The sequence below is a fragment of the Microtus ochrogaster genome, chromosome 8, assembly GCF_000317375.1.
Source record: "Microtus ochrogaster isolate Prairie Vole_2 chromosome 8, MicOch1.0, whole genome shotgun sequence".
Taxonomy (NCBI): domain Eukaryota; kingdom Metazoa; phylum Chordata; class Mammalia; order Rodentia; family Cricetidae; genus Microtus; species Microtus ochrogaster.
This window is the reverse complement of record NC_022015.1, coordinates 38752759-38759001: the sequence shown is the minus strand read 5'-3', so window position 1 is coordinate 38759001 and position 6243 is coordinate 38752759.

The window sequence follows — 6243 nt, the reverse complement described above, 5'->3', positions numbered from 1 at the left end:
CAGGCTCCAAAGCTACAGAGAAACCCTGTGTCAACCCCCCACTCCCAAAATGGGATATGTTCCTGAAAAAGGTATTAGAAAAAAATTATGAAGGAAAATCACAGGCTATACAGGTTGTCCAATGGCAAGATGAAATAGAAATTGCCTCTCTAAACTTGGGATAAGGGCCACTGCCAATAACCCAACTACTCTGCTCTGGAAATGTCAATTTTAATTGCTTTAAAAATGTTTTTAAAATTAGTTTTTAAATAACAGAGTTTTTTAAACTAATAAGCCTGTATGGGTGGATCAATAGCCCTTGACTAAAGAAAAATTACAGGCGCTTGAACAACTAATAAGAGAATAGTTAGGTTCTAAGCACATTGAGAAAACTACTAGTCCTTGGAATTCTCCTGTTTGTAATAAACAAGAAACTTGGAAAATGGAGAATGCTAACTTATTTGAGAGTTGTAGTAAGGTAATTCAACCTATGGGATCTTTGCAGCCTGGAAGTCCTTTACCTTCTTTATTACCTAAAGCTTGGCCTAGTATTGTTATTGATTTGCAGGATTATTTCTTCACTATCCCTTTACAAGAAAAAGACAGAGAAAAATTTTCTTTTACAGTCTTTATAATAATCCCAGCCTACAAAGAGATATCAATGGAAATAATTCCTCAAGGAATGTGAAACAGTCCAACTTTATGTCAATATTCTCTGCAAGCAATTTTCTCAGTCTGTTATTTACCATTATATGGATGATGTTTTCTTGGTAGCTTCTGATGCAGGTACCTTAGAAAGAATGTTTAATATAGTACAAAAACTTTACACTGTTGAGGATTACAACTTTCTCCTGAAAAAAAATACAAAAAGGAGATTCTCTTATTATTTAGTATTTAAATTAAGTAAATAGAATTCATCCACAAAGCATACCAATTAGAAGAGATCAGTTACATACTCTTAATGATTGATTCTCAATATTTTGGAGTGATAGTAACTAGTTACACACTACCATTGGATTAACTACTCAAGAGTTAAGTAATTTGTTTCAAATTTTGCAAAGTGACTCATATTTAAACAATTTAAGACAATTAACAGCTGGAACTGAAAAGGAATTGACCCAAGTAGAAGAGTTACAAAATGCATATGTGGATTGAGTGGATCTCACAACTGAATTATTTTAGTAATTTTGCCTTCTACCCATTCCCCTACTGGACTCATTATGCAAAGGGAGATATCTTTTAGAATGCTCTTTCCTAGTTCACAGAGTAAAAAGTTAAAAGCCTATATAGAAAAGGTTTCTGAATTAATTATAAAGGGAAGAATAAGACGTCATCAGTTGTCAGGAATAGATCCAGCTGAGATTGTAGTACCTTATTATATGCTGAAATTATGCAGCTCTGGGTGATTAATGATGATTGACAAAGAGCTTGTAGTAATTTCTTAGAAATTAACAACAAATGTCTGAAAGTTAGTGACTTCCATTTATAAAGAACGAATGGATTCTTTCCATTTCTGGGGCTTTTACTTTTTTTGTTTGTTTGTTTGTTTTTTGAGACAGGGTTTCTCTGTGGCTTTGGAGCCTGTCCTGGAACTAGCTCTGTAGACCAGGCTGGTCTCGAACTCACAGAGATCCGCCTGTCTCTGCCTCCCGAGTGCTGGGATTAAAGGCGTGTGCCACCAGGGCTTTTACATTTTTACATTTGCTGATGCAAATAAAGTAGGAATGTCTGGTTATAAAGCAGGAAACATCAAAGTAGTTCAAAGTCCATATGCTTTAGTCAAAAACTCATAGTTATATGCCATTCTAATGGTTTTATTGTGGGGTAAAGGGGCCAAGAAAAGAACACCCTACCACTGACTAGACCTAAGATCTGTACCATGAAAAAAACACCCTGACCTTGACTTGACCCCAGGACCAGAATCAGGCTGTAGAATTTTTTTTTTTCGAGATAGGGTTTCTCTTTAGCTTTGGTGCCTGTCCTGGAACTAGCTCTTGTAGACCAGGCTGGCCTCGAACTCCCAGAGATCCGCCTGCCTCTGCCTCCCGAGTGCTGGGATTAAAGGCAGTGTGCCACCAACGCCCGGCCAGGCTGTAGAATTTTACCAATCCCTGAGCAAAGAATTCCACCAAGCCTGAACACAGAATCCTACCAACCCCTGATCATGAAATCCCACCAATCCCTGAGCTTGCCCCAGAATCAAGCTATAAAAGTCCACCAATCCCAAACCACCTTGGAAAGCTGCGCGCGCGTGTGCGCTCTCTCTCTCTCTCTCTCTCTCTCTCTCTCTCTCTCTCTCTCCTATGTAAGTTTAATCTGCACTGTTTCTCACTTGAGGCAGTCACCCTCCAGGATTCTTCCTTCCCAATAAATCTCTTGAGTGAGGTTTGTTGTGTGGTGTGGCACTTTTGCCAGAGCAGAGCCCAGCTGTAACAATTTTTGCTGGAGTCAGAGCAGAGGGGAGAAGAGCAGAACTGTAAGGCTTTGCTGGGAGAAGCTTTCCCTTAGAGGAGCAGAGTTGTTACCGTCTAGGGGCCCTAAGCAGAGCTGTAACACTTCTCCTGAACTGTAACAAGTTTGCTGGGGAAACCTTCCCCTGCTGGAACAGAGTTGTCACACTGGCATTGGGAACCCTCCTATGGAGCAGAGCTGTAAACTGCTAAACTTACAGTGACTTTGTGATATTCCTTGGCTCCCGACTGCCAGGATAACTTTCCATCCTAGCTGCAATGCTTACATTTATTAAACTTTAATGAATCTCTTAATATAATTACTGATTGTTAATCTGCAAGAGGGGTTATATTGCATATAGAAATCGCCGAATGTTGTGATCCAGCTGCCCTCACTCCCCGTGACCAACAGCGGAACTTCCTTGTGGTTTGTAATTGACAAGAATGTTGGTGTTCTTTCTGGCAGATGTTTTTCCACAGAAGCAGTAGAGGTATAAAAGGCTTTAGCTGAGGCAGACTAAATGTTGCTGTTCTTCCACCTGAAAAGAAGTCTCCCCTGTCTCAATCCTGGCACCCCACCCCCCCCCCCGCCAGTCTCGGCTATCCAGGCTGTGCTGGTTGCAGCAACTGAATTTATTCCTGATAATTCAGAATTAACTTTGCTATTCATGCAACTTCAACAAACAATATGGACAGAAATTATCCACTTTATATCACACATATTCCATCTCATACTGGATTTCCTGGGCCATTAACAAAAGGAAATTAAGAAATTGATCAATGGGGCTGGAGAAATGGCTCAGTGGTTAAGAGCACTGGCAGCTTTTTCAGAGGTACTGAGTTCAATTCCCAGCAACCACATGGTGGATTTGTAATGAGATATGGTGCCCTCTTCTGGTATGTAGGCAAATATGCAGACAGAACACTGTATATATAAATAAATAAATCTTTAAAAAAAGAAAGACATTGATTGATTACTGATAGGAAATGTGTTGGAAGCTTCAGAATTTTATAAGGAACATCATGTTAATAGTAAAGGCTTAAAGAACAAAATTTCCATTATCCGGCAACAGGCTAAGGAAATGATTAAAAAGCTGTCCTGCTTGTTCTTTGTATAATCAAGTTCTGTTACCTGCAGAAAATAATCCTAAAGATGCACAAAAATAATTAAAATTTAGCAAATGGACATATTTCACTTAACAGAATTTGGAAAATTAAAACTTCTTCATCATACCACTGATGCATATTCTGGATTTCAATGGGCATCTGCCTTAAGTTCTGAAAAGGATGATTTTGTAATCACACATTTATTAGAAACAATAGCCATAATGGGCATACTTATACAAATTAAAACTGATAATGTCCCAGTTTATGTTTCCAGTAAAATGAAGAAACAATTTTTTTGCACATTACAGCATAAAACACATTACAGGCATACCATATAATTCTAAAGGACAAGCAGTTGTTGGAAGATCTATTCCCACCCTAACAGAGATGCTTTCTAAACAGAAGGGGGATATAAGGACCCCTCAGGGATAGACTGCATAATACTTTATTAACTTTGCAATTTTTAAATGCTAATAAAGGAGGAGGAGCAGCTGCTGAAAGGCATTGGCTTGTGGAGTAGACCACTGGGTTGTCGGTCTGTGTGTTTAAAGATGTTTTAACAGCAAAATGGAAACCAGGAAAAGTGTTAAGATGGGGCTGAGGATATGCTCGTGTTTCGACAGGAGACAAGAAGTTGTGGATACCAACAACATTGATAAAATGAGCAAAAGGAGACTCTTGGAAGCTCTGGCTGCTGAGATGTCTGGCGTGACTCTGGGAATAAAGAAAAGCAAAAAGTCTTTGAAACAGACAGATAATCCTTCCAGGTAGGGGCAGCTTGAGAATCTGTGTGACCTGCTCAGAAACCTTTGAGCACTACAAACCTGTTCCTTGCTATGCTGTTCGTGGTAGGGTTGAATTCCCAGCACCCATGTAGTGGCTTACAAACTGCAACTCTAGTTCCAAGGGATTTGATGCCCTCTACTGGCCCCCTGCAGGCACCAGACACACAAGTGGTGCACAGACATACATGTGGAGAAAACACCCATGCAAATAAAATTAAAGTTAGAAAAGAAAGAAAGAACCTGACTTTCCTATATGCTCTCAAGCTGACAAATGGCAGCCGACACAAGAGCAATCTGTGATGTGGAAGGAGGGAAAGTGAGCAGGAGAAAAAAGAGAGACAGTGGAGTCAAACCTCCAGGTCAACACTAACCATTGCGGTGGGGGTGATGATGTACAAAGACACTCCTACATCCGGGACATGAGTATGAGAAGAGGACAAGTTTGGGGGTCTAATATAGGGTAGCACATGAGAAATACTGGGAGGAAAAGTTGAGAATGTGTGTGAAATGGAGCAGATGAAGCTGTGGTAACATAAGAAAGGGGAGTGTTGTGATGAAGTCCAGAGAGCGGGAGAGAGGCGCAGGCAGGACTGAGCACACAGTTGGATTCCCAGGGCTGAAGAGCAAGGACACACAGCACCCAGAATAATGAAGTACTGAGAAACAACCAAGACTGACAAGGACAGTCTGATGGCCTCCAGCCCTCTCAGGAGTGAAGACCCAGCATTTTCGTTTCCTTTCCTGTTGATATTACAAAAGCGACTTAAGGAAGGAAGGGTTTATTTTGACTTTACTGTTCAAGGGTGCACAGTCTGTCACGTGGGGAAGTCACGGTGTCAGGGGCAAGAGGCATTTGGTCAGATGGTGTCTGCAGTCACCTGTGATCTCTGCGCCAGGGAGGTAGACACAGGAGGATTCCAAGATCAAGGCCAGCCTGAGCTACATAGAGAGACCCTGTCTCAAAATGAATAAAGAAACAGTAACAGTGAAAAACAATGTCCTTGTGACCTTAGACCTGGGGTGTGTTTCTTAAACAGGGCCCCAAACGAACGCCCTTCCATTGAGGATTTCCTCTGCACCCGGTCATTGTGCTGTATCAGATTATCAGAGCCCATCAGCTCAGAGGAAATGCCTGTGCTCTCCCACACAGGAGGCTGACCTCCCACTGAACTGTCAGAATCCTTCCAAACCACAAAGACCACAAAAACAAAAGCCCTCTTCAGCTTCTCACGAAAGTAAAATTTGAAGCAAAGCAATTGAAAGCTTCTAGGACCAATCAACTTGCCTGGAATTCAAAACCCAGAGGCTCAAAGGGAAGCCAGGTGTTCTGGAACACTCCTAGTATTCACCAGGCTGACTATGGGAGAGGGTGAGGGCTACAAAGAATGGCCTAATCTCAAACAAATGAGAACAAACAGGGCCAGGGTAAAGGTGCCTGCTGACAAGGCTGCCACCTGGGTTCAACCCTTAGGACTCATGTGGTAGAAGGAAAAAACTGACTGCTCTGAGTTGTCCTCTGACCTCCACACATAGGCCATAGCATTCACATACCACAGATAGACAGACAGACAGACTGATAGATAGATAGATACATACATACATACATACACACGCACATGCATAGATACATAGAAAGATACATAGATACATAAATGTAATATAAACTAATAGAGAGACTTTGAAGTTTAAACACAGGTTTCAAAATAGGATGGGAAAATCAACATCCTTTCCACTGCTCTAGAACATTCTTTACAATAATCTTCTCTCATGCTTCTATGAGAGTTGTAGAATATTCCAGCAAGCAAAAGAGAGTGTAGGCAACAACAGCTTATTATTAAACAATGAAACTGAAAATAAAAATAACAAAGCCAGGCAATAAATCATTCTAGCATCTTTACCTTTATAAAATAACTTTTTTTAAA